Source organism: Pongo pygmaeus, chromosome 1, assembly GCF_028885625.2.
Source record: "Pongo pygmaeus isolate AG05252 chromosome 1, NHGRI_mPonPyg2-v2.0_pri, whole genome shotgun sequence".
Classification (NCBI taxonomy): Eukaryota; Metazoa; Chordata; class Mammalia; order Primates; family Hominidae; genus Pongo; species Pongo pygmaeus.
Window position 1 is genome coordinate 35,627,634 of NC_072373.2, and position 11,172 is coordinate 35,638,805.

Here is an 11,172-nt window from a genome sequence, read left to right on the forward strand (position 1 = left end):
TGTGACAATTTCTTAAAATAAGACAACAATGAAGTTTGCTGCACCAATGGACTCTTCCTTTCACAAAAGATTCTCTGTAGCATGTGATGCTGTTTGATAGCATTTTATGCACAGTAGAGCTTCCGTCAAAATTGGAGTCAATCCTCTCAAGCCCTAACACTGCGTTATCAACTAAGTTTATAGAACAAATATTCTAAATCTTTTGTTGTCAGCTCAACAATAATCACAGCATCTTCACCAGGAGTAGATTCCATCTCAAGAAGCCACTTTCTTTGCTCATTCATAAAAAGCAACTCCTTATTCATTCAAGTTTTACCACGAGATTGCAGCAATTCAGTCCCATCTTCAGGCTCCACTTCTAATTCTAGTTCCCTTGCTATTTTCACATCTGCAGTTACTTCCTCCACCGAAGTCCTGAACTCCTCAAAGTCATTCATGAAGTTTGGAATCAATCTCTTCCAAAGCCCTGTTAATGTGGATATTTTGACCTCCTTTCATGAATCATGAATCACTTTTTTTTTTTTTTTGAGACAGAGTCTCATTCTGTCACCCAGGCTGGAGTGTGGTGGCATGGCCTCGGCTTACTGCAACCTCCACCTCCCGGGTTCAAGTGATTCTCCTGCCTCAGCCTCCTGAGTAGCTGGGATCACAGGTGTGCACCACCATACCCAGCTAATTTTTATAGTTTTAGTAGAGACAGGGTTTTACCATGTTGGCCAGGCTGGTCTTGAACTCCTGACCTCAGGTGATCTTCCCTTCTCAGCCTCCCAAAGTGCTGGGATTACAAGTGTGAGCCACCACGCCCTGCTGAATTACAAATATTTTTAAGGGCACCTAGAATGATAAATTCTTTCCAGAAGATTTTCAGTTTACTTCGTGAAGATCCATCCGAGGAATCACTATCTATGGGAGCTATAGCCTTATAAAATGTTTTTCTTAAATAATAAGATTTGAAAGTCTAAATTGCTCTTTGATTCATGGGCAGAATGGATGTTGTGTTGTCAAACATGAAACAACATTCATCTCCTTGTACATCTCCATCAGAGTTCTTGGGTGGCCAGGTGCATTGTCAATGAGCAGTATTAAAAATATTTTATTCTAAAAAGTAGGTCTCAAGAGTGGGCTCAAAATATTGAGTTAACCATGCTGAAAACAGATGTGCTGTCATCCAGGCTCTGTAGTTCCACTGATAGAGCACAAGCAGAGTACATTTAGCATCATTCTTAAGGGCCCTATGATTTTTCAGAATGGTCAATGGGCATTGATTTCAACTTAAAGTCACCAGATGCATTAGCCTGAAATAAGAGAGTCAGCCCATCCTTTGAAACTTTGAAGCCGGGTATGGACTTCTCTCTAGCTATGAAAGTCCTGGTTGTCATCTTCTTCCAATAGAAAGTGAGTTTGTCTTTACTGAAAATCTGTTGTTTAATGCAGCCCCCTTCATCATTTATCCTAGCTAAATCTTCTGCTAAGATCTTGCTGCAGCTTCCACATCAAAACTTGCTGCTCCACCTTGAATTTTTATATTATGGAGACAGCTCCTTTCCCGAAACCTCATGAACCAAGCTCTACTCGCTTTTAACTTTTCTTTGCCATTTCCTCACCTCTCCAGCCTTCATCGAATTGAAGAGCATTAGAGCCTTGCTCTGGATTAGGCTTTGGCTTAAGGGAATGGTGTGGCTAGTTTGATCTTCTATCTGGACCACTCAAACTTTCTCCATCTCAGAAATCACACTATTTTGCTTTCTTATCATCCCTGTGTTCACTGGAGTAGTACTTTTAATTTCCTTTAAGAAATTTTCTTTTGTATTCACAACTTGGCTAACTGGTGCAAGAGGTCTAGCTTTCAGCCTATCTTGAGTTTTGACATGCCTTCCTCACTAAGCTTAACTATGTCTAGCTTTAGATTTAAAGTAAAAGATGTGCAACTCTTCCTTTCACTTGAACATTTAGTGGCTGCTGTAGAGTAATTAATTGGCCTAATTTTAATATTCTGTCTCAGAAAATAAAGAGGCTTGAGAAGGAGGAGAGAGATGGTGGAACAACCATTTGGCAGAGAAGTCAGAACACACAATCTTTATTAAGTTCCTGTCTTATTGAATGCTGTTTGTTGTCCCCCCAAAACAATAAAAATAATAATATCAAAGATCACTGATTGCAGATCACTATAACAGATATAATAATAATAAAGATGTTTGGGCTGGGTGCAGTGGCTCACTCCCATAATACCAGTACTTTGGGGGGCCGAGGCAGGCAGATTGCTTGAGGTCAGGAGTTCAAGACCAGTCTGGGGCAACATAGTGAAACCAGATCTTTACAAAAAAATTAGCTGGGTGCAGTGGTGTGTGCCTGTAGTCCCAACTACTTGAGAGGGTGAGGTGAGAGGATCGCTTGAGCCCAGAGGGTGAGGCTGCAGTGAGCCAAGATTGCACCACTGCACTCCAGTCTGGGTAACAGAGCAAGATCCTGTCTCAAAAAATGTGGAGGAGGGGGCATTTGAAATATTTTTCAAATATTCTCAAGAATTACCAAAGTGTGATGCAGAGACATGTAATGAGCACATGATGTTGAAAACATGGTGCTGATAGACGTGTTCAACACAGGGTTGCCACAAACCTTCAATTTATATATATTTTAAATAATCTGAATATCTGTGAAGCGCAACAGCATGAAGCACAATAAAACAAGGTATGCCTGTACTAGTTTCCTGTCTCTCCCTAATCCACAAGGATTGCCTTCGAACCCTTCCCTACAGACAGCCCTCAAATGTTAAGACACTAAGGCATTTCCAGTCTCCCAGAACTTGCTTTTCTTCTGGAGATTAAGTTAATATTGCAGAATCCATTTCTGGAAGCTGGGTACATGGTCTTTTGCTCTCAAGGGAGCTCCTTATTCCATGATCTGGTCCAGAGTGTCCCTGGCATGATGACATCAGGAGGAGGGATAAGTAGTACAAAGCAGTGTTCAAGCTCACAGGTAAGATTTCTTCCTTGGAAGGGACACGTCCTCTTCTAGGGCCACCCCACAGCCTTACAGCCTTGCAGTGTGAGATTCGTGGGCACCTCAACACTTCTTTATAAGCCCAGCGGTGGTGATTGGCCCAAGTAGGAGTGGAGGTAGTGCTGGAGGGGATGGAAAGCCAGGGAGGAAGCCTAAGTTTGCTTGAGGATGGTAAATAAGGTGCTTCTGTTGCTCCAGAAAGCCAGGGTTATTTCCGTTTATCTCAGTGTCTGACATATGGCAGAATGCACATATCTTAATCAAAACTACTTTATTGCTAAAGCACTCCTGTCTTTGGGGTGGTACATGAACTGATTAATGAATGAAGAAATGAATTGTTGAATAAAGACAAAATCCATGTCTGCATAAGAGCATAATAGAAAGTGCATGTCGGTGAGCAGCCACACTCAGGGTGGAAGTTTCCATATATAGGACAAGTCTGATGCACCATCTTACATCCTCTTGCTTCACCTCTGTCCAAGGCTTTGGGCCCCTTTTCCCACTCAAGCTGCCACTACAGAGACCAGTGAAAGTGCAACCTGATCATGCCACCTGGCCCACACTGCATGACTCTCACCTTTTGACTGGGGGCTCTTCTGCTGCTGTGGAGGCATGCAAATGTGGGACCTACACATTTGCAATACTAAAGTGTCTGGGAGTTAATGCCCAGTGGGGAGATACTTGACCAATGGGAGGCAGGACATAGTGGATTTATTCTTCTCCTTTCCCTGCTTCCTTCCCCATTGGACTCTTGAGAGACAAGAGTACTTAGGAGTTCTGGGAAGCAAGTCCTGAGACATGGAGCCTTCAGTTGTATTAGATTGGTGCAAAAGTTATCGCGGCTTTTGCCATTAAAAGTAATGACAAAAACCACGATTACTTTTGCATCAACCTAAATACGTTATATTGAGCAGAGGCTAGCTTGGTCATGCCCCATATTCAAGCTCTCCCTCCTTTTCTGCCTCACTCCCCCTTTCTCTCCCTCACAATTCCTGGGAATTGAACTCCTTCCTGAAGAAGCACTTCCTAATAATGACTATCACCTTAAGTGTAAGGAACGAATCCTAGAATATTTTTCTATCACTTGAGTACACAAGAATTAATACATTCTTTGCACTGTGGCTTAAAAAGTTAAATTAAGCAAAAGATAATTGAACTAGATTGCTAAATCATCTACACTTGTGTCAAATCCAGCTGGAGGATTTCTGAAATGCCAGACAGGTTTCTAAGCTACTGTTATGGATTGAATGTTTGTGTTCCCTCAAATTCATGTTGAAGCCCTGATGCCCAGTGGGATAGTATTTGGAAATGGGGTTGTGGTAGTCTGTTCTTGCACTGCTGTAAAGAAATACCTGAGGCGGGTAATTTATAAAGAAAAGAGGTTTAATTGGCTCATGGTTCTACCATCTGTAGAGGAAGCATGGCAACATCTACTTCTGGGGAGGCCTCAGGGAACTTTTACTCATAGATGAAGACAAAGTGGGAATAGCCTTCTTATGTGGCAGGAACAGGACTGAGAGAAAGAGGTGGAAGGTGCTACACACTTTTAAAACAACCAGATCTCTTGAGAACTCACTCACTATCACAAGAACACATAAACCACTTATGAGAACTCTGCCCCCATGATTCAGTCACCTCCCACCAGGTCCCGCCTCCAACACTGAGGATTATAATTAAACAGTTAAACATGAGATTTGGTAGGTACACAGATCCAAACCATATCAAGGGCCTTTGAGAGGGAATTTAAGTTAGATTACGCCATGAGGGTGGGACCCTCTTTATCAGATTAGTGGCCTTATAGGAAGAAGAAGAGTGAGATTGCTCTTGCTGCCCTGTGAGGACATAGAGAGAAGACGGCCATCTACAGGCCCTTACCAGAACTCAACCATGCTGGCACATGGATCTCAGACTTCCAGCCTTCTGGACTATGAGCAAATGTATTGTTTAAGCCACCTGGTCTATGATGTTTTGTTTCCGCAGCCTGAGCTGACAAATACAGCCACCAGGGCAGGAAGCAGCAGTGAAAGGGGGAAGAAAGGATGTGCTGAAGGATTCAAAGCTCCCAGAGACCAGACTGCCATGTACTCCCATCTCCTCTCGGCGTTCTCCACCCTCCCAGGGCTTCAGTGGCTTGGTGGAGAGGTATTAGTACAGGCTTCTTCCCAGCCTTCTCCAGCACTTGCCTGTATCCCCTCAACTGGCACATCACAGCAAGGTGATCCATTGTTCATGTGATGTAAGCATTAAAGTTGTCAATTGCGAATTAATTCCACACACAGTGATGGAGCACCTACAAATGCTTGGTGTTGGGTAATGTTCTGAGAAGGTGGGAGTTGTAGTGGGGGAGGAGCAGATTCATAGAAATAGATGTGCCTTCCAGCTACCAGAGGTCCCAGGAAAGGGAAATGGATGCTGTCCACGGGTACATGGAGAAGAAGTTGCCCTGCAGCATCAGGTGGTCCTGGAAAGGTTTGCATAAGAAGATATTGCAGATGTGGATACCCAAAGAGAAGGTGACACTGGGAAACAAAGATGGTGAGCAACAGTTCTGTGATGGAATGAAGGTGGAACCATCTACAGGACAGAGCACAGAGCAATCTAGTAGGTCCCCAGGAATGGGCTTCTTATTTTGACCCAAAGGATGTGTCTGTAGCTGCCCTTGGGGAGCAAAACCGATTACAGTTTCTTGGACCAAGTTATCTCCACAAGTAGATATCCTTGCTACTCCATCACCCAGACAGTAATGGGAGATCATCTCCACTGCCCACTGTATCCTATACTTCAAAGATTAATCTACAGCTAATAGTCCATGCCAGGTCCACAAGTGAAATTCCTATTTTGCCCCTAACATAACTTTGACCTTACACTAAAATAGCCTATGTCCCCAGGCCAACCCTGAATTCTGATTGTTACTCCGATTTTTTCATCCCTGTACCATGGCTACACTGGATGAGTGGGAGGGGGAAGGTGAGGTGGGATTGGCAGATTGGAAAGGGAAGAGAAAGACTTCCATACTAGCATCGACATTAACCTGTGTCCCGATACATGGAGTACAGAGAAATGTCCCCTTGCACATCTCTTCTAAGACAGGGAAAAACTGGAAACTGATGATGCAGGCTTTAGGAGTTGTTGAAAGCAGCCTCCCACTATCTCAGAAAGAAGGGCTGAAGGATCCATTCCTCTGGTTTGCTCTTTGTGATGAAGGGATCTTGGCTTGGAAGTGGGTTAGAACGTAGAAGGGGAAGGAGTCTAAGCAGACAGATTGGATGTGGAAGACCTGAGAGAAAGATCAGATCTGTTCCCCTTTTCCCATGCTCAATCCATTTTCAGTAGTTCCTCCTGCAGGTGCTGGGTGTCCTCCAGCTAAGTCAAGCCCAGTCAGCAGGAAGGTGCACTATATGCCACTTCAAATTAAAGCTTAATCTTTATCAATTATTCCTTTTATTTGCATTTTGATAGGCACCTCTTTTTTTTCCCTCCATGGATCAATGCTTGATTCAATGGAATGACTTTCTAATAGTGGAATACCTAGTCCTTGGCATCTTATGGAGGACGAGTATGGGAGCACCAAGGCTGTCCCACTTTTCCCCCGACCATTCCACATCAACCAGCACCTACATATGAAGTTAGTTTATGACTAGGTTAAGAGTTGGCAAACTGATTGCAGGCTAAACCTGGCATTGTTCTTGTAAATAATGTCTTACTGCAACACAGACATGAGCCACCCTTTATTTTTTCTTTTACATGTGGTCTATGACTGTTTTTGGTCCTGTGATGGCATAGTTGAGTCGTTGGGACAGAGACTGTGGTCCACAAGGCCCAAAATATTTTTTTCTCTGGCCCAAAGATTTACCGACCCTAGTCTAGGTTAACATGTAGCTTAGATTCACTGTAGTTTAGAGATCTGAAGATGGTCCAATCAGAACCTCCTTCTGACCTATCAAAGGGTATTTTCTCTGAAAATACAAAGCATAAAATGAGCCCTCTGTTCAGGCATTTTCAAAAATAATACTAATGCTATTATGAATTAAAGCTTTTTACTTACAATATTTTATCTTAAAACTCACATTAACCCAAAAGGTTAGATATAGTTAACCCAATTTTAGAGATCATAAAACTGCTGTTCTAAGAAGTTAAATAACGTTCCCTATCTCTCATAGCTGGTAAAGGGTAGTGCTGGGATTTGAACCTAGGCCTGAGGTGTGACCTTAACCACTTCTTTACATTCCTCAAATACTACCACTTACTGAGCATTTAGTAAATACCAGACACTATGTAATGTGATTTCCCTACATTTTCTCATTTAACCTCCAAACCAACTCCCTAAGATGGGAATTTGTATTTCTACTTCATATGTCTTCATATCTTTTATAAAAGGTGCCCCAAACTAACAACAGTGACCAGTGATGAAACTTCATAAACCCTCTGTCTTTCTGAGGGAAGGCAGTTCTCTCTCCCTTCCTAGCAGTTAATATCTGCTCTCCTCTGGGGTGCTCACCTGCTCTGTTACCGTCTTCCAGGCTGGGAGAGCTCAGCCTCCACCAACCCTGTCCACATCAGGGCAGCTGCGCTTGTCTTCTAGAGCGGCAGGTGGTATGGGGACTCTGGATGTCTAATTGGGAGACAGGAGTGACAGAATGGACCAAAAGCGTGGTTTGGCTGAAAAGATGAGAGAAGTGTGGTTTCTCAGCTGTCAGCGTGCTCTGGCTCAGGAAAGGAATCATCACTGGTGTTTCCAGCTTCCCAGCTTCCCAACTTCCTGATATGTTGGAGCCACTGGGTCACAAAGAAGCACCACTCTGGGCAACTGCGCCACCAACGCAACACACTCTGTGCATGCTCTCCTGTGTTCCCAGCCCATCCTGGCTGCCAGGACGATTTTATCATCTCTCAAGTGACTCTGGTGATAACTCATTATACCACCACAGGCACTTTGGGCCAGATACACTCTGATAATCTATTGTCTGTGTGGAAAATTCATGGTGGTAAATTGCTAAAATTGGTATCTATGACTTTGCCCAAGACCTTCAAGATGCTCATTTCTGCCAGAGGGCCAAGAAGAAGAACAAAGAGCGACTGTGAGTGGCTGCAGTGCTCAACGGTTTGGATTTATTATTACTTAGTTCCTCCACTTACTATAGTTCTTCTCCAGTTCCACATTCTTAATTCTTCTTCTGACTTATCAGTAGGTTGTTTTGTAATGACTGTTTCTGGCAGAAAGATAAAAGGTGGAATTTGAGAAACTAATATCAAAATAAACCTGTTTCCTTGGTGACACTGCAAACATTTGGGGGCAGAGGGCTGGAACTCGACCATATGTGGGTGTAAGTGCTGATGAAATCACATCTTTGGCCCTGTCAGTCTTACTCACTTGTGAACCCTAGACCTGCATAAGCAGCCACCTATTAAATCTCTACCTGGATGCCCTGGAGGTACCTACACTCCAACAGGTTCAAGGGAGAGCTCCTTTTCCTGCTGCATGAGTGCCAGACCTCATCATCCCTCTAGTGCCTCGAGCTAGCAACTTGGAGCCACTGTGGACATTCCCCTTCTCAGCTCATAAATCCATCCTTATTCTCAGCACCCTGGCTGGGGTCCTCATCATCTCTCCTGGGCTCTTACAATAACCTCCCAACGTCCCTTCCAGCTTGTATTAAACTGTAACCTCCTTGCCAAGCAAGAACAAACAGAGATAAAGATGTCAATCAAGAAAGTAAGTCAACAGAGAGTGGGATAACTCCAGCAAAGGACTGAAAACAAAGATTTTCCCGCAGACTACCAATAAAATGGCTATTTGAAAACTGACCAGTGTATGAGACAGAAGATTCGAAGATGTGAAAGTTTAAAGCCTTGCCCTTCAGGGGCTGGAAAGCCTACCAAGTATCGGCTGGCTGTGCTGTGGTTCCTTGTAGCCATGACTGATGCTTGCTACATAATAATCATGGAGACATTGTCCCTAACCCCCAGACAAAGTAAACCAAAACTAGGAGATAGGCACTTGAATTTAACAGTGTCGAATTGTCAAATTTTTACAAAATATTGAATATGACTAAAAAGGCTATTTTCATTTGACATGTGTCTTACCCAGTGTTTCATCTTTGGGAAGATAAGTCAGGCTTTGTCTAAGCAGCTCCAGAGAGAATTTTGAAGTTAGGTAAACAAACAAACAGTGACCGTGGGGATGTTCCCCCCTAACCTTCCTGCAGGATCCAGTCCTCCAACATCAGATGCAATCACTCATCTCCCCAGCTTACTGTGCTCACTCGTCTCATAGCACCATTATGATTCCAAGTGCGAGTTTGGGGACGCCAGCAGAGCCCTCTCCTGAAGTTGTCCCCTGAATAGAAAAGGTGGCAGTTAAAAGTGGTGCTGACAGTAGCTGCCACAATAGACACCACATTGAAGTGTAGTGCAAAGTGGGCGGGAGTTGGGAGGTGGGGGAGGTGGGAGGTGCTCCCCGAGGTGCTCTTGGTGCCCTGCAGTGCCCTTTTGGTTGTGGGGATGCAAGGAGAGTTCAAACACAAGTTGGATTTGTTCCTGCCACAGCCTTTCATCTACAGAAAAACTGGAAAGTAGGTAAAGACCCAACAGATAACCCACTGCATGCCCAGGGCATGTGCTTGGCGGTTGTATGCCCCAGTCTTTGGCTACCATTCCCTCCACTTAGAGTTCCTGTTCCCTCAATTACCAAAACCTCTCCCCCCGGTTCTATATCCAGAAATCTCCTCTTCACTTTCTATGGATTAGTTCAAGGCTCCCTTCCTGCCCCAGCTGCAGTAGAGTTGACCTTAGGCTTCTTTGATGTCCTACCTACTCCATGCACATGGCTGTCCTGCTGCCCGCCAAACACTGTCTTACAGATGCTCATCAATGAGTCTGAACCCCTACCTAGACCACCATCCTCTTGAGGATTTGCACTCATATGCCAAATGCCTTCCATGGGCTCAGTGTGGAGTAAGGACTCTGTCCTGGCTTATGAATAAATTGATTATGTGGAGTAAGGACTTATTCCTGGCTTATGAATAAATTGATTATCCCAGGAAGGAGAGGAGGGACTGTAATATTTTTATTTTTCTAGGGGTGAAAGCAAATATTGAAAATTCTGCAGGCTGTCCAGCCTGGTGAACATTTTCATAGCCAACACTGTAGAGGGTCTGGTTCATTCTCTGGACAATAATTAAGACTTCCATTTTCATGAGGTATCCAAACAGATTCTCCTGGGAGATCCAAAACCCAGCATTTTGTCAGTAAACATGTTAGTCAGAAGGAAAAGGAGAGACAGTTCTGCTTAAGCTGGTGTTCAACATCAGTTTGAAAGGTGATATGTCTCTCCTCTTGGCTAGAACAGACAGCAGAGGATTGTCATGATGTTATTAGAAAAATAGACATTGCTCTAGTATTGCCTGAGATGGCCTTTATAGCCCAGGATCATTATTTGGTTTTATCTTTCTTATAATTCTAGAACACCAAATAAACTAATTTTCACCAGAAACCCTGGGATACATTCCTGAAGCCAATATAAATAATTGGCATATCCCTATTTGGGATGACTTGTACTTCTCTCTGTAATAGTAGATAATCAGGAGTTTTCCATTACAATGAGGATATCAGAGGGCTAAAGAGAACCGTGAGTAATTCACCAGCTTCAGGACTATTCTGCCATTGTGACTTACAAAGCAAAATCATTCAAGGTATATTTTTGATAACATCCAGTAGACCTCATTCCAGACTTTACCCCACATAAGCCCTCAAAAATATGCTCCTTCATATCTATGTACTCACTAACGTGAATTGTTTCTAGACACAAGCACAAAAGAGGAAAGAGACCCTAGAAATGTCATGGCACTTTCTGGAAGTCCCCTCTCAGGTAAAGGTGAGATTGAAGTCTGGCTGGGAGATGAGGTAGGGGAGAAAGTGCAGGAGAGGCTGGCTTCTTCCACTTTGGGTTCCATAGCTGGGTCATGGGCCATCTGTGAGCACTTCCAATATCAGTGATGCTCTTGCCTTGGCTTTTCTACTAGGCTGTAAAGAGCAGAGATGGATCTAGGCATCTTTGTAACTCACCTGGCTCCTCATACACAGTAGATGCTCAATTAATGCTTCATAATTAATTAGTATTTCATCACCTAGGAAATGAAGATGCATATGGAACCATGAAAGCTCACCAAAAGG